Raw genomic sequence first — 26,437 nt, 5'->3', positions numbered from 1 at the left:
TCTCTCTCCTTTGAATACTGAGAGTACCCCTATTCTCAGGTCTCTCCTACCTGTTAGTGTTTGAGACTACCCCTCTTCTGAGTCTTGAGAGTGCTGCTGTTCTCCTCCTCTTGCATATCTGTGTTTGAGAGTGCCATTATTCTCCTCTTCTATTTCTACTGCCTTTCTATGGGCCTAATTTGTCAAGGTATTTTCCCACAGACACAGAATGGGAGAAAAGCCTTTGTGAATCAGGCAGCAAGTTTGAGAGTTCCTGTTCTCTATCTTCTAACATGTGTTTGAGAGTGCTTCTGTTCTTTATCTTCTAACATGTGTTTGGGAGTTCCTGTTCTCTATCTTCTAACATGTGTTTGAGAGTGCTTCTGTTCTTTATCTTCTAACATGTGTTTGAGAGTTCCTGTTCTCTATCTTCTAACATGTTTTTGAGAGTGCTTCTGTTTTCTATCTTCCTTCATGTGTTTGAGAGTTCCTGTTCTCTATCTTCTAACATGTGTTTGAGAGTTCCTGTTCTCTATCTTCTAACATGTGTTTGAGAGTGCTTCTGTTCTCTATCTTCCTTCATGTGTTTGAAAGTTCCTGTTCTCTATCTTCTAACATGTGTTTGAGAGTTCCTGTTCTCTATCTCCTAACATGTGTTTGAGAGTGCTTCTGTTTTCTATATTCTAACATGTGTTTGAGAGTGCTTCTTTCTCTATCTTCCTTCATGTGTTTGAAAGTTCCTGTTCTCTATCTTCTAACATGTGTTTGAGAGTTCCTGTTCTCTATCTCCTAACATGTGTTTGAGAGTGCTTCTGTTTTCCCCATTCTAACATGTGTTTAAGAGTGCTTCTGTTCTCTATCTTCTAATATGTGTTTGAGAGTTCCTGTTCTCTATATTCTAACGTGTTTGATAGTACTTCTGTTCTCTATCTTCCTTTATGTGTTTGAGAGTTCCTGTTCTCTATCTTCTAACATGTGTTTGAGAGTTCCTGTTCTCTATATTCTAACGTGTTTGAGAGTGCTTCTGTTCTCTATCTTCTAATATGTGTTTGAGAGTTCCTGTTCTCTATATTCTAACGTGTTTGATAGTACTTCTGTTCTCTATCTTCCTTTATGTGTTTGAGAGTTCCTGTTCTCTATCTTCTAACATGTGTTTGAGAGTTCCTGTTCTCTATATTCTAACGTGTTTGAGAGTGCTTCTGTTCTCTATCTTCCTTTATGTGTTTGAGAGTTCCTGTTCTCTATCTTCTAACATGTGTTTGAGAGAGCTTCTGTTCTCTATCTTCTAACATGTGTTTGAGAGTTCCTGTTCTCTATATTCTAACATGTGTTTGAGAGTGCTTCTGTTCTCTATCTTCCTTCATGTGTTTGAAAGTTCCTGTCCTCTATCTTCTAACATGTGTTTGAGAGTTCCTGTTCTCTATCTCCTAACATGTGTTTGAGAGTGCTTCTGTTTTCCCCATTCTATAAACTGAGTCTCCTCTGTCTCTAATACCTGTCTGTGTTTGAGAGCGTGATTGTTCTCCTCTTCATTCTTTTATGCGTGTCTGTATTTGAGAGTGACCCTGTTCTCTTCCTTTGTCTCTATACTTGTTCTGTATTTGAGTGCTCCTGTTCTCCTTTGCTATTCTTGCCTGTTTATTTGAGAATCCACCTGTTCTTCTCCTCTTCTGCTCTTCCCTGTCTGTGTTTCAGTGCCCGGTTCTTCTCCTCTTTCTCTCTTACATGTATGTTTTTGAGAGTTTCCCTGTTCTCCTCCTCTGCTGCATTTGCCTGTGTATGAGAATACACCTGTTCTCCTCTGTCTCTCATACCTGTCTGTTTGAGAGTGCACCTGTTCTCCTCCCCTGTCTTTCATGCCTATCTGTGTTTGAGATTGCTCCTGTTCGCCTCCTCTGTTTCTCATGCCTGTTTATGTTTAATAGTATGCTTGTTCTCCTCCTCTGCTGCATTTGCCTGTGTATGAGCATGCACCTGTTTTCCTCTGTCTCTGTTGCCTGTCTGTGTTTGAGAGAGCGTCTGTTCTCCTCCTCTGTCTCACACGCCTGTCTGTGTTTGAGAGTGCTCCTATTCTCCTCCTCGGTCTCTCATGCCTGTCTGTGTTTGAGAGAGAGCCTGGTCTCCTCCTCTGTCTCTCATGCCTGTCTGTGTTTGAGAGTGCTCCTGTTCTCCTCCTCTGTCTCTCATACCTGTCTGTGTTTGAGAATGCGCCTGGACTCCTCCTCTGTCTCTCATGCCTCTGTGAGTGCACCTGTTCTCCTCCTCTGTCTCTCATGCCTGTCTGTGTTTGAGAGAGAGCCTGTTCTCCTCCTCTGTCTCTCATGCCTGTCTGTGTTTGAGAGTGCTCCTGTTCTCCTCCTCTGCCTCTCATACCTGTCTGTGTTTGAGAATGCGCCTGGACTCCTCCTCTGTCTCTCATGCCTCTGTGAGTGCACCTGTTCTCCTCTGTCTCTCATGCCTGTCTGTGTTTGAGAGTGCGCCTGTTCTCTGTCTCTCATGCCTCTCTGTGTTTGAGAGTGTGCCTGTTCTCCTCTGACTCTTATGCCTGTCTGTGTTTGAGAATGCGCCTGTTCTCCTCCTCTGTCTCTCATGCCTGTCTGTGATTGAGAGTGCGCCTCATCTCCTCCTCTGTCTCTCATGCCTGTCTGTGTTTGAGAGTGTGCCTGTTCTCTGTCTCTCATGCCTGTCTGTGTTTGAGAGTGCACCTGTTCTCTTCCTCTGTCTCTCATGCCTGTCTGTGTTTGAGAGTTCTCCTGTTCTCCTCCTCTGTCCCTTATGTCTGTCTGTGTTTGAGAGTGTTCCTGTTCTCTTCCACTGTCTTCCATGCCTGTGTTTGAGTACCCCTGATATCTTCCTGTCTCTCATGCCTCTGTTTGAGAGTGCATCTGTTCTCCTCCTCTGCCTCTTATGCCTCTTTGAGAGTGCTCCTATTCTCCACCTCTCTCTTATTTCTGTGTTTGAGAGTGTGCCTGTTCTCCTCCTGTCTCTCACACCTGTGTTTGAGAGTGCGCCTGTTCTCCAGCTCTGTCTCTCGTTCCTGTGTTTGAGAGTGCGCCTGTTTTCCTCCTCTGCTCTCAAGCCTGTGTTTGAGTGTGTGCCCGGTCTCCTCCTCTGTCTCTCATGCCTGGGTTTGAGAGTGCACCTGCTCTCCTCCTCTGTCTCTTATGCCTCTATGAGAGTGCTCCTATTCTCCACCTCTGTCTCTCATTCCTGTGTTTGAGAGTGCTCCTGTTCTCCACCTCTGTCTCTCATTCCTGTGTTTGAGAGTGCGCCTGTTCTCCAGCTCTGTCTCTCATTCCTGTGTTTGAGAGTGCGCCTGTTTTCCTCCTCTGCTCTCAAGCCTGTGTTTAAGTGTGTGTCTGGTCTCCTCCTCTGTCTCTCATGCCTGTGTTTGAGAGTGCACCTGCTCTCCTCCTCTGTCTCTTATGCCTCTATGAGAGTGCTCCTATTCTCCATCTCTATCTCTCATTCCTGTGTTTGAGAGTGTGCATGTTCGCCTCCTGTCTCTCACGCTTGTGTTTGAGAGTGCTCAGGTTCTCTGCCTCTGTCTCTCATGCATCTCTGTGTTTGAGAGTGCACCTGCTCTTCTCCTCTGTCTCTTATGCCTCTTTGAGAGTGCTCCTATTCTCCACCTCTCTCTCATTCCTGTGTTTGAGAGTGTGCCTGTTCTCCTCCTGTCTCTCACGCCTGTGTTTGAGAGTGCGCCTGTTCCTCTCCTCTGTCTCTCATGCATCTCTGTGTTTGAGAGTGCACCTGTTCTCCACCTCTGTCTCTCATTCCTGTGTTTGAGAGTGCTCCTGTTCTCCACTTCTGTCTCTCATTCCTGCGTTTGAGAGTATACCTGTTCTCCGCCTCTGTCTCTCATGCCTGTCTGTGTGTGAGAGTGTCCTTGTTCTCCGCTTCTGTCTCTCATGCCTGTCTGTGTTTGGCAGTGTGCTGTTCTCCTCCTCTATCTCTCATGCCTGTCATTGTTTGAGAGTGCGCCTCTCATGCCTGTGTTTTAGAGTGCTCCTGTTCTCCTCCTCTGTCTCTCATGCCTGTGTGAGTACTCCTGTTCTCCTCCTCTGTCTCATGCCTGTCTGTGTTTGGGAGTGCGCCTGGTCTACTCCTCTATCTCTCATGCCTGTCTGTGTTTGGGAGGGCTCCTGTTCTCCTCCTCTGTCTCCCATGTCTATCTGTGTTTGAGGGTGTGCCTTTTCTCTGTCTCTATCTCTCATGCCTGTCAGTGCTTGAGAGTGCTCCTGTTCTTCTTCTCTGTCTCCCATGGCTGTGTTTGAGAGTGAGCCTGTTCTCCTCCTCTGTCTCTCACGCCTGTCTGTGTTTGAGAGTGTCCCTATTCTCCTCCTCTGTCTCTCATGCCTGTTTGTGCTTGAGAGTGCTCCTATTTGTCTTCTCTGTCCTCCTTGGGTGTGTTTGAGAGTGTGCCTGTTCTCCTCCTCTGTCTCTCATGCCTGCCTGTGTTTGAGAGTGCGCCTGTTCTCCGCGTCTGTCTGTGCTTGAGAGTGCTCCTGTTCTTCTTCTCTGTCTCCCATGGCTGTGTTTGAGAGTGCACCTGTTTTCTGCCTCTGTCTCTCATGCAAGTCTGTGTTTGAGAGTGCGCCTGTTCTCCGCCTCTGTCTCACATGCCTGTCAGTGCTTGAGTATGCTCCTGTTCTTCTCCTCTTCTCTCTTCCTATCTCTCATGCCTGCTTGTGCTAGAGTGTGCATGTTCTCTGCCTCTTGCTCTCATGCCTGTCTGTGTTTGGGAGTGCATCTGTTATCCTCCTGTGTCTTACATACCTGTGTTGGAGAGTGCCCCTGTTCTCTTCCTTTTTCTCTCAAGCCTGTGTTTGAGAGTGCCCCTTTCATACCTGTGTTTTAGAGGGATTCTGTTCTCATTCTTTGTCTCTCATGCCTGTCTCTGTTTGAGAGTGCTTCTTTTCTTCTCCTCTGTCTCTCATGCCTGTCTTTGAGAGTGCCCCTCTCATACCTGAATTTTAGAGTGATTCTGTTCACCTCCTCTGTCTCTCATGCCTGTCTATGTTTGAGAGTGCTCCTGCTCTTCACCTCTGTCTCTCATGCCTGTCTTTGAGAGTGCCCCTCTCATACCTGTGTTTTGGAGTGATTCTGTTCTCCTCCTCTGTCTCTCATACCTGTCAGTGTTTGAGAGTGTTCCTATTCTTATCTTCCGGCTCTCATGCCTGTCTTTGAGAGTGCTCCTGCTCTCCTCCTGTCTCTCATTCCTATGTTTGAGAGTGCTCCTTTTCTACTCCGCTGTCTCATGCTGTGTTTGAGAGTGCTCCTGCTCTGTCTCTCATGCCTGTGTTTGAGAGTGCTCCTGTTCTCCTCCTCTGTCCCTCAAGCCTGTCTGTGTTTGAGAGTGTCCTTGTTCTACTTCTCTGTCCCTCATGCCTGTCTGTGTTTGAGAGTGCCCCTCTCATACCTGTGTTTTAGAGAATTCTGTTCTCATTCTCTGTCTCTCATGCCTGTCTCTGTTTGAGAGTGCTTCTGTTTTTCTCCTCTGTCTCTCATGCCTATCTTTGAGAGTGCCCCTCTCATACCTGTGTTTTGGAGTGATTCTGTTCTCCTCCTCTGTCTCTCATACCTGTCAGTGCTTGAGAGTGTTCCTTTTCTTATCTTCTGGATCTCATGCCTGTCTTTGAGAGTGCTCCTGCTCTCCTCCTGTCTCTCATTCCTATGTTTGAGAGTGCTCCTGTTCTACTCCGCTGTCTCATGCTGTGTTTGAGAGTGCTCCTGCTCTGTCTCTCATGCCTGTGTTTGAGAGTGCTCCTTTTCTCCTGCTCTGTCTCTCATGCCTGTGTTTGAGAGTGCTCCTGTTCTCCTCCTCTGTCCCTCAAGCCTGTCTGTGTTTAAGAGTGTCCTTGTTCTACTTCTCTGTCCCTCATGCCTGTCTGTGTTTGAGAGTGCCCCTCTCATACCTGTGTTTTAGAGGGATTCTGTTCTCATTCACTGTCTCTCATGCCTGTCTCTGTTTGAGAGTGCTTCTGTTTTTCTCCTCTGTCTCTCATGCCTGTGCTTGAGAGTGCCCCTCTCATACCTGAATTTTAGAGTGATTCTGTTCACCTCCTCTGTCTCTCATGCCTGTCTGTGTTTGAGAGTGCTCCTGCTCTTCACCTCTGTCTCTCATGCCTATCTTTGAGAGTGCCTCTCTCATACCTGTGTTTTGGAGTGATTCTGTTCTCCTCCTCTGTCTCTCATACCTGTCAGTGTTTGAGAGTGTTCCTATTCTTATCTTCCGGCTCTCATGCCTGTCTTTGAGAGTGCTCCTGCTCTCCTCCTGTCTCTCATTCCTATGTTTGAGAGTGCTCCTTGTTCTACTCCGCTGTCCTCATGCTGTGTTTGAGAGTGCTCCTGCTCTGTCTCTCATGCCTGTGTTGAGAGTGCTTCCTGTTTCTCCTCCTCTGTCCCTCAAGCCTGTCTGTGTTTGAGAGTGTCCTTGTTCTACTTCTCTGTCCCTCATGCCTGTCTGTGTTTGAGAGTGCCCCTCTCATACCTGTGTTTTAGAGAATTCTGTTCTCATTCTCTGTCTCTCATGCCTGTCTCTGTTTGAGAGTGCTTCTGTTTTTCTCCTCTGTCTCTCATGCCTATCTTTGAGAGTGCCCCTCTCATACCTGTGTTTTGGAGTGATTCTGTTCTCCTCCTCTGTCTCTCATACCTGTCAGTGCTTGAGAGTGTTCCTTTTCTTATCTTCTGGATCTCATGCCTGTCTTTGAGAGTGCTCCTGCTCTCCTCCTGTCTCTCATTCCTATGTTTGAGAGTGCTCCTGTTCTACTCCGCTGTCTCATGCTGTGTTTGAGAGTGCTCCTGCTCTGTCTCTCATGCCTGTGTTTGAGAGTGCTCCTTTTCTCCTGCTCTGTCTCTCATGCCTGTGTTTGAGAGTGCTCCTGTTCTCCTCCTCTGTCCCTCAAGCCTGTCTGTGTTTAAGAGTGTCCTTGTTCTACTTCTCTGTCCCTCATGCCTGTCTGTGTTTGAGAGTGCCCCTCTCATACCTGTGTTTTAGAGGGATTCTGTTCTCATTCACTGTCTCTCATGCCTGTCTCTGTTTGAGAGTGCTTCTGTTTTTCTCCTCTGTCTCTCATGCCTGTGCTTGAGAGTGCCCCTCTCATACCTGAATTTTAGAGTGATTCTGTTCACCTCCTCTGTCTCTCATGCCTGTCTGTGTTTGAGAGTGCTCCTGCTCTTCACCTCTGTCTCTCATGCCTATCTTTGAGAGTGCCTCTCTCATACCTGTGTTTTGGAGTGATTCTGTTCTCCTCCTCTGTCTCTCATACCTGTCGGTGCTTGAGAGTGTTCCTTTTCTTATCTTCCGGATCTCATGCCTGTCTTTGAGAGTGCTCCTGCTCTCCTCCTGTCTCTCATTCCTATGTTTGAGAGTGCTCCTGTTCTACTCCGCTGTCTCATGCTGTGTTTGAGAGTGCTCCTGCTCTGTCTCTCATGCCTGTGTTTGAGAGTGCTCCTGTTCTCCACCTCTGTCCCTCAAGCCTGTCTGTGTTTGAGTGTGTCCTTGTTCTACTCCTCTGTCCCTCATGCCTGTCTGTGTTTGAGAGTGCTCCTGTTCTCCTCCTCTGTCCCTCATGCCTGTCTGTGTTTGTGAGTGCTCCTGTTCTCCTCCTCTGTCTCCCATACCTATCTGTGTTTAGGGTGTGCCTGTTCTCTGCCTCTGTCTCTCATGCCTGTCTGTGTTTGAGAGTGTACCTGTTCTAATCCTCTGTCTCTCATGCCTGTCTGAGTTGGAGAGTGCTCCTGTTCTCCTACTCTGTCTCTCATGCCTGTCTGTGTTTGAGAGTATACCTGTTCTCCGCCTCTGTCTCTCATGCCTGTCAGTGCTTGAGAGTGCTCCTGTTCTTCTTCTCTGTCTCCCATGGCTGTGCTTGAGAGTGAGCCTGTTTTCTTCCTCTATCTCTCATGCCTGTCAGTGTTAGGGAGTGTACCTCTTCTCCTCCTATCTCTCACACCTGTTTGAGAGTGCGCCTGTTTTCCTCCTCTGCTCTCAAACCTGTGTTTGAGTGTGTGCCTGGTCTCCTCCTCTGTCTCTCATTCCTGTGTTTGAGAGTGCTCCTGTTCTCCACCTCTGTCTCTCATTCCTGTGTTTGAGAGCGTGCCTGTTCTCCTCCTGTCTCTCACGCTTGTGTTTAAGAATGCACCTGCTCTCCTCCTCTGTCTCTCATTCCTGTGTTTGAGAGTGCTCCTGTTCTCCACCTCTCTCTCATTCCTGTGTTTGAGAGTGCACCTATTCTCCACCTCTGTCTCTTATTCCTGTGTTTGAGAGTGCTCCTGTTCTCCACTTCTGTCTCTCATTCCTGTGTTTGAGAGTGTGCCTGTTCTCCTGTCTCTCACGCCTGTGTTTGAGAGTGCACCTGTTCTCAATCTCTCTCATGCATTTCTGTGTTTGAGAGTGCACCTGCTTTACTCCTCTGTCTCTCATGCCTGTCTGTGTTTGAGAGTGTCCTTGTTCTCCGCTTCTGTCTCTCATGCCTGTCTGTGTTTGGCAGTGCGCCTGATATCCGCCTCTGTTTCTCATGCCTGTCTGTTCTTCAGAGTGCGCCTGTTCTCCACCTCTGTCTCTCATGCCTGTCTGTGCTTGAGAGTGCTCCTATTCTTCTTCTCTGTCTCCCATGGCTGTGTTTGAGAGTGCACCTTATCTCCTCCTCTGTCTCTCATGCCTGTCTGTGTTTGAGAGTGCCTGTTCTCCTCATCTGTCTCTCATGCCTGTCTGTGCTTGAGAGTGTGCCTGTTCTCAGCCTCTGTCTCTCATGCCTGTCTGTGCTTGAGAGTGCTCCTGTTCTTCTTCTCTGTCTCCCATAGCTATGTTTGAGAGTGCGCCTGTTTTCTGCCTCTGTCTCTCATGCATGTCTGTGTTTGAGAGTGTGCCTGTTCTCCGCCTCTGTCTCACATGCCTGTCAGTGCTTGAGTATGCTCCTGTTCTTCTCCTCTGTCTCTCTTCCTATCTCTCATGCCTGCTTGTGCTAGAGTGTGCATGTTCTCCTCCTCTGCTGCGGTTGTCTTTCTGTGCATGAAAGTACCCCTTTCTCCTCCTCTGTCTCTCATGCCTGTTTGTGTTTGGCAGTGCATCTGTTCTCCTCCTGTCTCTTACATGCCTGTGTTGGAGAGTATCCCTGTTCTCTTCCTTTGTCTCTCAAGTCTGTGTTTGAGAGTGCCCCTCTCATACCTGTGTTTTGCAGTGATTCTATTCTCCTCCTCTGTCTCTCATACCTGTCAGTGCTTGAGAGTGTTCCTATTCTTATCTTCTGGCTCTCATGCCTGTCTTTGAGAGTGCTCCTGCTCTCCTCTTCTGTCTCTCATTCCTATGTTTGAGAGTGCTCCTGTTCTACTCCGCTGTCTCTCGCGCTGTGTTTGAGAGTCCTCCTGCTCTGTCTTCCTCTGTCTCTCATGCCTGTCTGTGTTTGAGAGTGTGCCTGTTCTCCTGCCTCTCATGCTTGTCTGTGTTTGAGAGTGCACCTATTCTCTTCTGTCTCTTATTCCTATGTTTGAGAGTGCGCCTGTTCTCCTCCTCTGTTTCTCGTGCCTGTCTGTGTTTGAGTGCACCTGTTCTTCTCCTCCTCTCTCTCATGCCTGTCTGTGTTTGACAGTGCACCTGTTCTCCTGTCTCTCATGCCTGTCTGTATTTGAGAGTGCGCCTGTTCTCATCCTCTGTCTCTCATCCCTGTCTGTGTTTCAGAGTGTCCTTGCTCTCCGCTTCTGTCTCTCATGCCTATCTGTGTTTGAGAGTGTCCTTGTTCTCCTCCTCTGTCTCTAACGCCTATCTGTGTTTGAGAGTGCGCCTGTTCTCCTCCTCTGTCTCTCATGCCTGTCATTGTTTGAGAGTGCGCCTCTCATGCCTGTGTTTTAGAGTGCTCCTGTTTTCCTCCTCTGTCTCTCATGCCTGTGTGAGTGCTCCTGTTTTCCTCCTCTGTCTCATGCCTGTCTGTGTTTGGGAGTGCACCTGGTCTCATCCTCTGTCTCTCATGCCTGTCTGTGTTTGAGAGTGCGCCTGTTCTCTTCTGTTTCTCACGCCTGTCTGTGTTTGAGAGTGCTCTTGTTCTCCTCCTCTGTCTCTCACGCCTGTCTATGTTTGAGAGTGCTCTTATTCTCCTCCTCTGTCTCTCATGCCTGTCTGTGTTTGAGAGTGCGCCTGTTCTCCTCCTCTATCTCTCACGCTTGTCTGTGTTTGAGAGTGCGCCTGTTCTCCTCCTCTGCCTCTCACGCCTGTCTATGTTTGAGAGTGCTCTTGTTCTCCTCCTCTGTCTCTGATGCCTGTCTGTGTTTGAGAGTGCACCTGTTCTCCTCCTCTGTCTCTCACACCTTTCTATGTTTGAGAGTGCTCCTGTTCTCCTCCTCTGTGTCTCACGCCTGTCTATGTTTGAGAGTGCTCCTGTTCTCCTCCTCTGTCTCTCACGCCTTTCTATGTTTGAGAGTGCTCTTGTTCTCCTCCTCTGTCTCTGATGCCTGCCTATGTTTGAGAGAGCGCCTGTTCTCCTCCTCTGCCTCTCACGCCTGTCTATGTTTGAGAGTGCGCCTGTTCTCCTCCTCTGTCTCTCACGCCTGTCGGTATTTGAGAGTGTGCCTGTTCTCCTCCTCTGTCTCTCATGCCTGTCTGTGTTTGAGAGTGTGCCTGTTCTCCTCCTCTGTCTCTCATGCCTGTCTGTGTTTGAGAGTGCTCCTGTTCTCCTCCTCTGTCTCTCGTGCCTGTCTGTGTTTGAGAGTGCACCTGTTCTCCTCCTCTGTCTCTCATGCCTGTCTGTATTTGAGAGTGCTCTTGTTCTCCTCCTCTGTCTCTCATGCCTGTCTGTGTTCGAGAATGCGCCTGTTTTCCTCCTCTGTCTCTCACGCCTGTCTGTGTTTGAGAGTGCGCCTGTTCTCCTCCTCTGCCTCTCACGCCTGTCTGTGTTTGAGAGTGCTCCTGTTCTCCTCCTCTGTCTCTCACGCCTGACTGTATTTGAGAGTGCTCTTGTTCTCCTCCTCTGTGATGCCTGTCTGTGTTTGAGAGTGTGCCTGTTCTCCTCCTCTGTTTCTCATGCCTGTCTGTGTTTGAGAGTGCGCCTGTTCTCCTCCTCTGCCTCTCACGCCTGTCTGTGTTTGAGAGTGCTCCTGTTCTCCTCCTCTGTCTCTCACGCCTGTCTGTGTTTGAGAGTGCTCTTGTTCTCCTCCTCTGTGATGCCTGTCTGTGTTTGAGAGTGCTCCTGTTCTCCTCCTCTGTCTCTCACGCCTGTCTGTGTTTGAGAGTGCTCTTGTTCTCCTCCTCTGTGATGCCTGTCTGTGTTTGAGAGTGCTCCTGTTCTCCTCCTCTGTCTCTCACGCCTGTCTGTGTTTGAGAGTGCTCTTGTTCTCCTCCTCTGTGATGCCTGTCTGTGTTTGAGAATGCGCCTGTTCTCCTCCTCTGTCTCTCATGCCTGTCTGTGTTTGAGAGTGCTCCTGTTCTCCTCCTATGTCTCTCACGCCTGTCTGTGTTTGAGAGTGCTCCTGTTCTCCTCCTCTGTCTCTCATGCCTGTCTGTGTTTGAGAGTGCTCCTGTTCTCCTCCTCTGTCTCTCATGCCTGTCTGTGTTTGAGAATGCGCCTGTTTTCCTCCTCTGTCTCTCACGCCTGTCTGTGTTTGAGAGTGCTCCTGTTCTCCTCCTCTGTCTCTCATGCCTGTCTGTGTTTGAGAGTGCTCCTGTTCTCCTCCTCTGTCTCTCATGCCTGTCTGTGTTTGAGAATGCGCCTGTTTTCCTCCTCTGTCTCTCACGCCTGTCTGTGTTTGAGAGTGCTCCTGTTCTCCTCCTCTGTCTCTCATGCCTGTCTGTGTTTGAGAGTGCTCCTGTTCTCCTCCTCTGTCTCTCATGCCTGTCTGTGTTTGAGAATGCGCCTGTTTTCCTCCTCTGTCTCTCACGCCTGTCTGTGTTTGAGAGTGCTCCTGTTCTCCTCCTCTGTCTCTCATGCCTGTCTGTGTTTGAGAGTGCTCCTGTTCTCCTCCTCTGTGATGCCTGTCTGTGTTTGAGAGTGCTCCTGTTCTCCTCCTCTGTCTCTCACGCCTGTCTGTGTTTGAGAATGCGCCTGTTTTCCTCCTCTGTCTCTCACGCCTGTCTGTGTTTGAGAATGCGCCTGTTCTCCTCCTCTGTCTCTCACGCCTGTCTGTGTTTGAGAGTGCTCCTGTTCTCCTCCTCTGTCTCTCACGCCTGTCTGTGTTTGAGAGTGCTCCTGTTCTCCTCCTCTGTCTCTCACGCCTGTCTGTGTTTGAGAGTGCTCCTGTTCTCCTCCTCTGTCTCTCATGCCTGTCTGTGTTTGAGAGTGCTCCTGTTCTCCTCCTCTGTCTCTCACGCCTGTCTGTGTTTGAGAATGCGCCTGTTTTCCTCCTCTGTCTCTCACGCCTGTCTGTGTTTGAGAATGCGCCTGTTCTCCTCCTCTGTCTCTCATGCCTGTCTGTGTTTGAGAGTGCTCCTGTTCTCCTCCTCTGTCTCTCACGCCTGTCTGTGTTTGAGAGTGCTCCTGTTCTCCTCCTCTGTCTCTCACGCCTGTCTGTGTTTGAGAGTGCTCCTGTTCTCCTCCTCTGTCTCTCATGCCTGTCTGTGTTTGAGAGTGCTCCTGTTCTCCTCCTCTGTCTCTCACGCCTGTCTGTGTTTGAGAATGCGCCTGTTTTCCTCCTCTGTCTCTCACGCCTGTCTGTGTTTGAGAGTGCTCCTGTTCTCCTCCTCTGTCTCTCACGCCTGTCTGTGTTTGAGAATGCGCCTGTTTTCCTCCTCTGTCTCTCACGCCTGTCTGTGTTTGAGAGTGCTCCTGTTCTCTTCCTTCCATTTCTCTGCTGAGTTTTGGGACTCTCTTTTGCTGATCTCTCTTTCTTCTCTCTTATAGCTGAAAGGCAGGGGTCCAGGGAGTGGGATGCAAACATTTCTATTTTAAAGGGCCATTTTTCTCTTCTATTTTTCATTCTTCTCTCTCCTCCCTTGCCACCATTTTATAGCAAGTCTTGGTTTGGGGTAGCTCTGCCTGAGGAATGAAATATGACCTTTGGATTTAACTGATACAAGGTCACAAATTATTCTGGTGCTAAAATGGTTGCAGGTCTTTTTTTTTTTTTTAGGAAATCTCAAGTTTCTAGACTTTGTGCCGATTCCTGTAATCTCTGCTTTTGTGTGTATTTCTCATTTCCGTGGATACACTGTACCATGCCTATATATTACCTACAACCTAAGCATTTATGGACTGCAGCACTACGCATCCTGCAAAAGAGCAAGCCCTGGAAAGGGTTAACTTAGGAAACGGTATGGGTACTGCAGCTTAGAGGAGCTAGGAAAGGGTTAACCTTTTGCAGAACAAGTATTTCACCATCTAAAAAAAACCTGAGCTCTGCTGCAGATCACAGGGCCATTCTGATAGCCTCCCGTCCCCATAGCAACAGTCAGGGCATTTATCAGTTCCTTCAGAGAGCAGGCAAAGCAAATGTGTGTGCACATGGCAGGGCTCCAGCATCTGAAATGAAAGAGCACTTTGAACTGCTGCCAAGTTCAGAAGGAGCTGAGCTGACAGGCTGCTTAATGCTGCCAGTTTGTACTCTGGGAGGCTCACTTCCCAGAATCCTTCAGCAGCCTTTGGCTGCCTGCCAAGTACTTAGCGGAAGCCAAAAAAAAAAAAAAGCAACCCACTAATCTTCATACCATTCACTGCAGTGCACTAAAAATTTTCCACATGTACTGTCACCAGTGCAGATTACACAAAGCAAAAAAAAAAAAAACAAACTAGGGAGGCAGCACGAGGTCTGTACTCTGCTTCTTTTAGCCAATTCCTCATCGCACAGGAGAAAAAGGCAGCTCAGGCTTTGCTTTTGGCACCCGCACCATTACAGTGTCCTCTGCAAAAGCTTATAAATATATCTTTAAAAAATCTGTTTCTCCACCCTCTGGAGCAGGTTCCTGAGCAACGCCTACTCTGTTACAGAACAGAAGTATCTACATTTGGCTAAGCTGGCAGTTCAGGAAGTACTAGAAGAAAAAAAAAACATCTCCCAAATTCCTCCGCCATTATTATTGTGCCTCCTGACTTCTTGCATTGCCCTGGAACTGGGGGTGTGTGCCCTGTGAACTGGCCGAATGCTGCAGGCTCAGCTGCTTGCTGGATACCTTCAATGAAGCTTTCTTCTTCCTGACAACTTCTGATTGTTTTGTATAAGCAAAGCACAACGAGAATAATTGGTGCAGACTTTGCTGGTTTTTTTTTTCCCCCCCTCTGCATTAAGATTAAGGGCGTCTACTTCATTTTCCAGCTCTAGTCATAGAATGAAAATTGTCTGTCACTCAGGCACTTGGAACAAGTTCAGGGAAACTGCCTGGCACTAATAACCAAAGAAAAATAAGAGAGCTGTGCCGGGCTATGAATTCCCTTTCTGCTGCCTGCACTAGTCCCGATCTTAGGGGCAAATAACTGCAGGGCTGTACCATCAGATAGTTTTATGTTGCAAGCTTTCTCCTGTTTTGCAGCCCCTCTAAAATAAGTCTCCCCCCTCCCAGTGTGTTTATAGGGGGAAGGAAGGAGGATTGGGATGTAGAGGCGTCCTGCCATATTGCCCAGTGTCACCTTCCCATTTTATGTACATCCTGGGAATGAATCGTATGAAGGCAGACATTTGTGCCGCTGTTGAAGGGTGTGCATGTGACCGTATGGTCTGTGTAGGTGAGATCTGTATGTCCAGGCAGCTTGCACGGCAGACAAGTTTGTTGTACATGGTCATTTTCCTTTCAATGAAATGTCATATGCAGAGTGCTGCCAGAAACCTGCCCCGTCCGTACAGCTGCCGGCTAATTTTATCTTTTCCTATAACCATGGCCTGATGTACGACATCCCCTCTCCTGTTACATTCGGTATGTCTCCTTTCCCAGGAGAAGTAGCAGGCTGGGCAGGGATATTTGTGTCCCAGCGCAGATCCCTTACACTCTGGTGCTGTCCCAGCAGCTCTCTCTCCAGGGCATTTTGGCAAGTTTCGACTTCCATATGTGTAAAGGGAGTGTAGAGCATTAGAAAGACTCTGTAATAATAGTCATTTCTTCAGGGGGAGGAAGGGCTGAGGCAGTTTTACTTTCTGGAAAAGGAAATAGGAAATGAGCAAGGACTAGAAGTCTTCTTTGGGATCCTGCCGGGTACTTGTGACCTGGATTGGGCACAGCAGGACCCAGGATGGCGTTTTTCATGTTAAGATGTGCAGGAAGGAGGATTTGGAGGAGTTCTTTCTTTCTGTTTCTTCACCTGTTGTTCTGGCTCCCTTTTCTTTTTTTGTAGGCTTAGTAAGGTCTTGTTCAGTTGTGGGGATTGACAGCACCTTCTATGGATTAGCGCCATGGCACTGCTTTAAATGTGAACCTAATATCTGATAGATTCCTAATTGTCAGGAACCCAAGAATGCAGTCCCATGTCACACATTGCTGCTGCCCATTTGCGCTATACCCGAGGATGTACCCTGCAGTCAAACCCGAGACCCAGCAGAGGACAGAAGGCTAGCATCCTCTTAGCTTATCCATAGGCAGGAGCTGGTTTTAACTCGCAGATTTGGCTTTTTTTGTTTCTATTTTCCATGTTTGATTATTGTACTTGGTTAGATCCGGAGTAGGGTCCTGTGAGAAAGATGAGGACATTGTAGCTTCTTACTCATCCTTTAGGACTCCCCGCCCCCAAATTTGTCATTCGTGTTCAGTCTTCTGAACCTTTCTCTAGACATACCGTATATGTTTGAGCAGCCAGGCATGTGTCCAGTTTAGCTTTGAATGCCTCTGGAGACATTGCTTCACTTTCTTCTTTTGGTAGGCTCCAATTTCTTAAATATTTATATTCAACCTTCCTGATGTCCCTTGCACGGTAATTGATAAACTTGATGCTCCCTTGTCCTTTCCCAGAAATAAGTCTTGCCATGCATATCGACTCCAAAATTAGCAAAACCTGAATCTGCCCTGCTGGACTCTTCAGTATGATACAAACTGGAACCTAATCTGGGGAACGCGTGAAGTTCCGAAGCCGCCTGGCACAGGAGATGTGTAGGGCAGCCAGCTGAGGAGGTTACCCTTGCTCTTTTAGGAGAAGGAATAGAAACTGTAGCCATGCTTAGTGAAAGCCCCCTCAAATCAGTGGGTACCAGTCAGCTTGCCCTGTCAGGCTTTATGTAGCATTTTAAACAAGTTTTCTGCTCTTTTTGGGGGTTTGCATTCAAAGCTTGGATAAAATAGTTGTAACAAAATGTATTCTGAACTTGCTACCACAACTTTTTATTGACAATATTGTTGCTACAGAAACATTTACTGTCTGTACAATGTTGTCTCCAATGTATCAACTTTCTTTACAAATAAATAGTATGCATAATACAACACTGCACTGTGGGGAATTTTAAACAGACTGAGATATTTTCTCTACGGTCTTTGTCACCAGTACACATGAGAATATGGCAGGAGACATGGAAAGAGGAGGGAGCAAGAGAAAAAACACTCAGATGGAAAATCTTTTAACTACTTTAGCAGTAAAAGAATATGTAGAAAAGGAATAATTTTAAAAAATGTGCTCAATTTTTTTTTTTAAAGAAAACGTTCCTAATTTGAAGAGTACAATTTAGAACATGGGCTATTGTCACTTTTCAAGTGCATTCACAACACACTGTAATGAGGGAGCTCTGTCTTCATATCTTATTTTTTCTGGAATTTAGCAACGTTTAATAGACTCATTTTCTCTCATTTTTTATTGGTTATAATAAATGCTGAAAAGTTCCTAGGAAGAGTAAAATAACATTTGAAAACGAAGGCCCCTAGTCATGTCTTACTGCTTTACACACTGTATACTGGGAAGACGCATTGCTCCCTGGGGCTATCTGCTGATATTCAGCTGTAATGTTCGTGTTTAGATCCAAGCATAGTGAAAGGAGAATAACACTCCCAGCCCAAAGATTCCTGCAGCAACTCAGAAGCAGATTCTGCGGCAGAGCTTTTAAAATTCAGTAGCACCTGTTAACAGGGCCGCCATCAGGGCAGTATTCTTGGGCCTGCAGTATGGGGCCCCAGGATCTACTGCCACATATGGGGGCCCGCAGGCTGCGGGCCCCCATATGTGGCAGTAAATCTCCGGGACGGTAGAAAAGCGGCGGGGAGGTAAACCACTTCCTCATTGGCTATCTGGATGTGAGACATCACGGCACGCTGTTCATTCGCTTGAGCTGTGCGGCGAGACCGCGACAGCCTTCAACTAGGTCCTGTGAAGAAGCTGCCGAGGGCAGCTTGCGGCCGCTTTAGTATGCGTCAGCAGGAGAAGGCGGGCTAGAAGCCGGAAGAGAAGTTCTCGCGAGATGGGGCGGGATTTGGCCTCTGTGCGGTAACGTGCGCTGCAGACGCCGGTTGTGAGGAGGATTGCACTGCCGGCTTTTGGTTCTCGCCCGCGCCCGGACTCCGAGCTCGCGGAGCCGCTTTGCTGCGCTCACCTTCTCCGCCCGATGCGGCGGCGTCGCCGGCGACATGAGCGTCCGGGCCTGTAAGAACTGCGGTTGCACGGACATCGATATCGACCAGGCCCGGGGCGATGCGGTGTGTACGGGCTGCGGCTCCGTTCTGGAGGACAACATCATCGTGTCCGAGGTGCAGTTCGTTGAGAGTGGTGGCCGCCAGGCGGCAGGTGCGCTTGGGGCCTACTGAAACCTGGAGCCGGCCCTGGGTGCGGGCCCCAGAGAAGGGAGAGAATCAATGCTATGCGTGTCTTTTAGACACGCATAGCATTGATTTACAGAGCACCGCAGACAGAGACTCGTCCGCGCGCTCTGTCCTGCCAGCGTTCACTGTCTGACGCGGCTGTGACGTCACCGCCGCGTCAGACAGTATGCGCCGGCATATTGGCTGTATGGGGCCTCAAAATTCCTGATGGCGGCCCTGCCTGTTAAATAGGCAGCAGAATACCATTTTGGTGGGGGAACCAACCAACCTTCCCCACTGCCTCCCCCTCTCCCCCCTACAATCCCTCTCCCCCACACTGCTTGGGACAGGAGGAGGAAAGCGGGGATGCCTTGGGCTGCACCCAGGTTTCTCCTCTGTTGCTGGCTTGACTGCTGCTCTGAACCCTGCAGCTCTATGGAGTCCGATGCGGTTCAAAGCAGCACTAGGGCTCAGAGTTGCAGAGGTGGAGAAGACCATCGCTGCTCTCTGCCTACCACCAAACAGCTGCTGTCTACCTAACCTAGCCCTGGATCTCCCACAGCGATTACATGGCGTGCTCAATTCTGATGCCCATGCTATTGAAATATTAATTTTAATTTACTTTTTGAAAGTAAAGTTGTTTTCCAACCATTCTTAGGTATCTGCCCTTCATTTACTTATTTTATGTATCAGATTTACCTCACACTTTTTCCAGAATTATTCAAAATGAGGCACAATAATAAAGAAACAAAGTCATACAAAATAAAACACCACCAAAAATATCCTATTTTAGGGGTTTTTTTGCGCTTTTGGATGGGGAAAAAGAGATTTTCACTGAGGACAAGTAGGATGGAAGTCCTCACATGTGGTGAGGTCATCCAATGGAGCCTGGTGCGGGAAGATTACTCAGAAGCTCAACCAAGCACCATGCATCATGTCTATCATGGATCACCATAATAGATTTGTGCTTTGCCTGGGGGCCATCTCAGGGTGCTCCTTATACGAGAAGATGACCCCTAGAGAATGTTGTTCTCAGCTGGAACTAATGGAAAAGCTCTTTGGGAGGATTAAGACCAGCTCATCAGCATTGAAGGCATCAACATTAGTGGCCTAGGGGCTGCACTAACTGCTGGCAATGCATTGACATTGGGAGGGCATCAATGCCCCTTGACATCGAGCACCAACCAGGGAGGATATCAAGGGAGCCCTTATCTCATAAGGGATAGAGACAAGATGGAGGCAGTCCAGAGAAGGGTGACCAAAGTGATGTGGGGTCAGTATCAGAAAACGTATGAGGAGAGGCTGAAGGATCTGAATATGTACCCCCTGGAAGAGAGGAGGCGTAGGGAAACATGAAACAGACCTTCAGATACCTGGAAGGTTTTAATGATGTACAAATGTCAAACCTTTTCCATTGGAAAGAAATTGGTAGAACTAGGGGTCACGAAATGAAACTCCAGGGAGGAGTCTCAGAACCAATATCACAAAATATTTCTTTAGAGGGAGGGTGGTGAATGCCAGGAATGCCCTTCCGGAGGAGGTGGTGAAGACAAAAATGGTGAAAGATTTCAAAGGGGCATGGGATAAACACTGTGGATCTCTAAATGCTAAAGGATGGGAATGAAGAAAAGAATTCATAGAAACATAAAAATGATGGCAAAAAAGGACCTATGGTCCATCCAGTCTGCCCAGCAAGCTTCCCTTGGCAGTACCGTATCCGCTGCGCCATGCAGGTTACCCCCATGTATCAGTCAGGGATGCTTGACCTGCTTTGCTTATAGACTTGGCCCTAGAAGCCGTCCTGTGTTTATTCCTTAATGTCTGAGCATCAGTACCCCAGACTGTAAAAAAGTCAAGGCTCATGTTGGTGGTCTCTGGATTCTATGATTCAACAGTGACTGGGCAATTTTGCAACATGACCCAGATTTTGTGGTTTTTGTGTGGGAATCCAGGGTCCTTGATATTAATGTACACCTTGTGCAGTACTAATACTTAGGGCATCTTGCAAGAGCATAGCAGGCTACAGCTGAGTGAAGTCTGGATGGTAGATAGTCGAGGTAGTGATGGACAGATAGGGGCGGTTATTGGAATGCTTTATCCTGAGCTGGAAAGTAAGGAGCTAAGTAACATTTGGGATGTCCGGAGGCAGTTTGTTCCAGAGGGAGTGAGAAGAGAAAAGGCATGAAAATGAGAAGTTACCTGATTAGTTAAAGAGAGTGTGATTACTGGAGAGCAACAGGAGGGATGGGACATAAGAGTTAAGAGCAGAGAGATAGGAGAAAAAAGCCTGTGGATACATTTATAGGATTCTGAATTGACAACAGACCTTAATAAGTAAGCACTGAAGAGAGGGAATGAGGGCAGAACATGAAAAATGTGTGAATGGTGGAAAGTAAGACAAACAGCAGAGTTTTACAAAAGTTTGAGGGACTGGGGATACCAGCAAAGCAAACCATTGCAATAGCCCAAACCAGAAGTGAAAATAGCTAGAGAAGTGAGCGACAATCATTGAAAGAGAGAAAAGAATGGATATTTTCAAATTCGCTTCCTTTGGATTTTTCGCTTCCTCATTTTCTCTGTCGACTCCTTGCCCATTTCTATCTAGCCAGTATTGTTTCTAGTTTTATGTATTTTTATTTTATCTCTATTTTTATGGTTTTTATTGGTTTATTCTATTTTATTGTTTTTTAGAATTTTATGTACGTATTCTTTGTAAACCGCTCCGAACTTCGGAGGAGGCAGTATATAAGAACTTTTAAATAAATAAATAAATAAATAAATAAACTGGTATCTTAAGTGCTGTACAAGTGTTTGAGATATGAGAATGGAGACATAAGAACATAAGAATTGCTATACTAGGTCAGACCAAGGGTCCATCAAACCCAGTATCCTGTTTCCAACAGTGACCAATCCAGATCACAAGTACTGGACAGAATCCCAAATAGTAGTTAGACCCCTTGCTGCTAATCTCCAGGGGTAAGTAGTGGCTTTCCCCAAGTCTACCTGGTTAATAACTGTGTATGGACTTTTCCTCTAAGAATGTGTCCAAAACTTTCTTAAATCCAGCTATGCTAAATGTCTTTATCACATACTCCAGTAATGAATTCCAGAGTTCAGTTATGTTTTGAGTGAAAAAACAAGTTCTCTGATTTGTTTTAAATGTGCTACTTACTATTTTTATTTTATATTTATTTATTTAAAAACATTTATATTCCACTTATAATGGGATCACAATCATTAAAACAGAAAAAACACAATGCTATTCAAAACAAAATAACAACAATAAAATTAATTAATTCTTCATAATGTGAAAAATCTTTATGTCATCTAGGACACGAAGAGAATCTGGAAGAGAATTCCATAAGGATGGGCCAATAATAAAAAATGCTGTGTGCTGGGTATCATATATTCATGTTTTTTTAATTGTAGGAACATCAAGGAGAATTTTCCCTTGAGAGTGTAAAGCATGAGTTGGCTAATAAGTTTTCAGTAGGAAAGAGAGATAACTTGTGCCATCAAGTCTGACAATGTTAAAAACCACTAGTAATAATTTAAATTCAATACACTGCTTTACTGGAAGCCAATGAAGTGCTTTTAAGTAATGTGATGCCAAGGATGCCCACCAACAATAATCCCAAGCATAAGAACATGCCATACTGGGTCAGACCAAGGGTCCATCAAGCCCAGCATCCTGTTTCCAACAGAGACCAAACCAGGCCATAAGAACCTGGCAAGTACCCAAAAACTAAGTCTATTCCATGTTACCGTTGCTAGTAATAGCAGTGGCTATTTTCTAAGTCAACTCAATTAATAGCAGGTAATGGACTTCTCCTCCAAGAACTTATCCAATCCTTTTTTAAACACAGCTATACTAACTGCACTAACCACATCCTCTGGCAACAAATTCCAGAGTTTAATTGTGCATTGAGTGAAAAAGAACTTTCTCCGATTAGTTTTAAATGTGCCACATGCTAACTTCATGGAGTGCCCCCTAGTCTTTCTATTATCCGAAAGAGTAAATAACCGATTCACATCTACCCGTTCTAGACCTCTCATGATTTTAAACATCTCTATCATATCCCCCCTCAGTCGTCTCTTCTCCAAGCTGAAAAGTCCTAACCTCTTTAGTCTTTCCTCATAGGGGAGCTGTTCCATTCCCCTTATCATTTTGGTAGCCCTTCTCTGTACCTTTTCCATCGCAATTATATCTTTTTTGAGATGCGGCGACCAGAATTGTACACAGTATTCAAGGTGCGGTCTCACAATGGAGCGATATAGAGACATTATGACATTTTCCGTTTTATTCACCATTCCCTTTCTAATAATTCCCAACATTCTGTTTGCTTTTTTGACTGCCGCAGCACACTGAACTGACGTTTTCAATGTGTTATCCACTATGACGACTAGATCTCTTTCTTGGGTGGTAGCTCCTAATATGGAACCTAACATTGTGTAATTATAGCATGGGTTATTTTTCCTATATGCATCACCTTGCACTTCCACATTAAATTTCATCTGCCATTTCAATGCCCAATTTTCCAGTCTCACATGGTCTTCCTGCAATTTATCACAATCTGCTTGTGATTTAACTACTCTGAACAATTTTGTATCATCTGCAAATTTGATTACCTCCTCGTCATATTTCTTTCCAGATCATTTATAAATATATTGAAAAGTAAGGGTCCCAATACAGATCCCTGAGGCACTCCACTGCCCACTCCCTTTCACTGAGAAAATTGTCCATCTAATCCTACTCTCTGTTTCCTGTCTCTTAGCCACTTTGTAATCCACGAAAGGACATCGCCACCTATCCCATGAAATTTTACTTTTCCTAGAAGCCTCTCATGAGGAACTTTGTCAAACGCCTTCTGAAAATCCAAGTATAATACATTTACCAGTTCACCTTTATCCACATGTTTATTAACTCCTTCAAAAAAGTGAAGCAGATTTGTGAGGCAAGACTTGCCTTGGGTAAAGCCATGCTGACTTTGTTCTATTAAACCATGTCTTTCTATATGTTCTGTGATTTTGATGTTTGGAACACTTTCCACTATTTTTCCTGGCACTGAAGTCAGGCTAACCGGTCTGTAGTTTCCCGGATCGCCCCTGGAGCCCTTTTTAAATATTGGGGTTACATTAGCTATCCTCCAGTCTTCAGGTTCAATGGATGATTTTAATGATAGGTTACAAATTTTTACTAATAAGTCTGAAATTTCATTTTTTAGTTCCTTCAGAACTCTGGGGTGTATACCATCCAGTCCAGGTGATTTACTACTCTTCAGTTTGTCAATCAGGCCTACCACATCTTCTAGGTTCACCGTGATTTGGTTCAGTCCATCTGAATCATTACCCATGAAAACCTTCTCCATTACGGGTACCTCCCCAACATCCTCTTCAGTAAACACCGAAGCAAAGAAATCATTTAATCTTTCCACGATGCCTTATCTTCTCTAATTGTCCCTTTAACCCCTCGATTGTCTAACGGTCCAACTGACTCCCTCACAGGCTTTCTGCTTCAGATATATTTTAAAAAAAGTTTTTACTGTGAGTTTTTGCCTCTATGGCCAACTTCTTTTCAAATTCTCTCTTAGCCTGTCTTATCAATGTCTTACATTTAACTTGCCAATGTTTATGCTTTATCCTATTTTCTTCTGTTGGATCCTTCTTCCAATTTTTTAATGAAGATCTTTTGGCTAAAATAGCTTCTTTCACCTCTCCTTTTAACCATGCCGGTAATCGTTTTGCCTTCTTTCCACCTTTCTTAATGTGTGGAATACATCTGGACTGTGCTTCTAGGATGGTATTTTTTAACAATGACCACGCCTTCATATTTATCTTTTCTACTCCACTCATGATTTTATAGACTTCTATTATATCCCCCCTTAGATTCCTGACAGAGGATGGAATCAATGGAAAGAAATCCAGGTGATGGATTAAGAATGGGTTTTGTTGCAGGGAAGAGGACCTCCATTTTAGAGGCATTCATCGTATGACCCTTTCCTTGATATATGAGCAGATACAGGAGGAGAAAATAATTGATACTGAGGAGTAGGAAAGATAGTTCTTGAATGTTATCTGCAAAAATGTTATTACAGCAACCGAAAAAAGAAGTAAGGGGTCTCAAAATGTGAATATAGATAAAGAAGGGTCCATGGACTGAATCCTGAAGAACACTAACAGAAAGGGGACTGGGTTTAAGAAGTTATTAACAAGAATCTTGAAGCCATTCCTTGAGAAAGAAGAAGAAATGTCCAAGACAGAGTGTTGAAAAAGAGAGGGTATTACAGTGTCAGACATACTTGACAAATCCAGAAGGACGAAGAGAAGTTCCTACAGGATAGATGTGAGGAAATAGGACAGATTCAGTTAATTGTGATGAGTGGAAGGCAGATTGGAAGGGGTCCATAGTAAAAGCGATAAGCAGAAAGTTGAGATTGTGGTGTTAGTTTTTTCAAGAATCTTAAAAAAAGGAAGTAAGGAGAAATAACAATATACTGTCATACAACTGCACAACATTACAGCACTAAAAACATTAGAGATGTGAATCGTGTCCTCGATCGTCTTAACGATCGATTTCGGCTGGGAGGGGGAGGGAATCGTATTGTTGCCGTTTGGGTGTGTAAAGTATCGTGAAAATCGTTAAAATCGTGAGCCGGCACATTAAAACCCCCTAAAACCCACCCCCGACCCTTTAAATTAAATCCCCCACCCTCCCGAACCCCCCCCCCCCAAATGCCTTAAATTACCCTGGGGTCCAGCGGCGGTCCGTAGCTAAATCGGGGGAAGGGGGAGGGCAGGAAAACCGGCACACTAAAACCCCCTAAAACCCACCCCCGACCCTTTAAATTAAATCCCCCCCCCCAAATGCCTTAAATTACCCTGGGGTAGAGCGGCGGTCCGAAACGGCCTCCTGCTATTGAATCGCGTCGTCTTCAGCCGGCGCCATTTTGCAAAATGGCCGCCGCAAAATGGCGGCGGCCATAGACCAACACGATTCGACTGCTGGAGGTCGTTCCGGACCCCCGCTGGACTTTTGGCAAGTCTTGTGGGGGTCAGGAGGCCCCCCCAAGCTGGCCAAAAGTTCCTGGGAGTCCAGCGGGGGTCCGTGAGCGATTTCCTGCCGCGAATCGTTTTCCGTACGGATAATGGCGCCGGCCATACGCGTATGGCCGGCGCCATTTTCTGTATGGAAAATGGCGCCAGCAGGAGATCGACTGCAGGAGGTCGTTCAGCGAGGGTTCCCCCGCTGAACATTTTCCGTACGGATTAAATACCCTGCTCGCGTAAATCCGACTGGATTTACGCGAGCAGGGCCCTCGCGAGCCGGCGCGCCTATTTTGCATAGGCCGCCGGCGCGCGCAGAGCCCCGGGATGCGCGTAAGTCCCGGGGCTTTTTTAAGGGGGCGTGTTGGGGGGCATTGCCAAATGACGCGGCGTTTGGGGGGGCGGGCCCTGGGGCGTGGTTTCGGCCCGGGGGCATTCCGGGGGCGTGACCGCGCCCTCCGGAACAGCCCCCGGGTCGAGTCTTGGTGTGCCAGCAGCCCGCCGGCAGGCGTAAATCCATGGATAAAGGTAGGGGGGGGGTTTAGATAGGGCCGGGGGGATGGGTTAGGTAGGGGAAGGGAGGGGAAGGTGAGGGGAGGGCGAAAGAAAGTTCCCTCCGAGGCAGGAAATCGCTCACGGACCCCTGCTGGACTCCCAGGAACTTTTGGCCAGCTTGGGGGGGCCTCCTGACCCCCACAAGACTTGCCAAAAGTCCAGCGGGGGTCCGGAACGACCTCCAGCAGTCGAATCGTGTTGGTCTATGGCCGCTGCCATTTTGCGGCGGCCATTTTGCAAAATGGCGCCGGCTGAAGACGACGTGATTCAATAGCAGGAGGCCGTTTCGGACCGCCGCTCTACCCCAGGGTAATTTAAGGCATTTGGGGGGGGGGGGATTTAATTTAAAGGGTCGGGGGTGGGTTTTAGGGGGTTTTAGTGTGCCGGTTTTCCTGCCCTCCCCCTTCCCCCGATTTAGCTACGGACCGCCGCTGGACCCCAGGGTAATTTAAGGCATTTGGGGGGGGGGGTTCGGGAGGGTGGGGGATTTAATTTAAAGGGTCGGGGGTGGGTTTTAGGGGGTTTTAGTGTGCCGGTTTTCCTGCCCTCCCCCTTCCCCCGATTTACGATTTTTTGACGATAAATCGGGGGAATTGGTATTGTATCGTGGCCCTAACGGTTTTTGACGATTTAAAATATATTGGACGATATTTTAAATCGTCAAAAAACGATTCACATCCCTAAAAAACATAATAGGCCTGATTCCTCAAGGACTTTTCCCGTAGATATAGAATGAGAATAAAGCTTTAGGGGTAGATTTTAAAAAATAGCGCGATCGCGTACTTTTGTTCGCGCACCAGGCGCAAACAAAAGTACGCTGGATTTTATAAGATACGCGCGTAGCCGCGCGTATCTTATAAAATCTGGGATCGGCGCGCGCAAGGCTGCCGATTTTGGGCAGCCTGCGCGCGCTGAGCCGCACAGCCTGCCTCCGTTCCCTCCGAGGCCGCTCCAAAATCGGAGCGGCCTCGGAGGGAACTTTCTTTCGCCCTCCCCTCACCTTCCCCTCCCTTCCCCTACCTAACCCACCCCCCCGGCCCTATCTAAACCCCCCCCCTACCTTTATCCATGGATTTACGCCTGCCGGCGGGCTGCTGGCACACCAAGACTCGACCCGGGGGCTGTTCCGGAGGCCGCGGTCACGCCCCCGGAATGCCCCCGGGCCGAAACCACGCCCCAGGGCCCGCCCCCCCAAACGCCGCGTCATTTGGCAATGCCCCCCAACACGGCCCCTTA

Source organism: Rhinatrema bivittatum, chromosome 4, assembly GCF_901001135.1.
Source record: "Rhinatrema bivittatum chromosome 4, aRhiBiv1.1, whole genome shotgun sequence".
Lineage (NCBI taxonomy): Eukaryota > Metazoa > Chordata > Amphibia > Gymnophiona > Rhinatrematidae > Rhinatrema > Rhinatrema bivittatum.
This window is presented reverse-complemented; position numbering follows the sequence as displayed.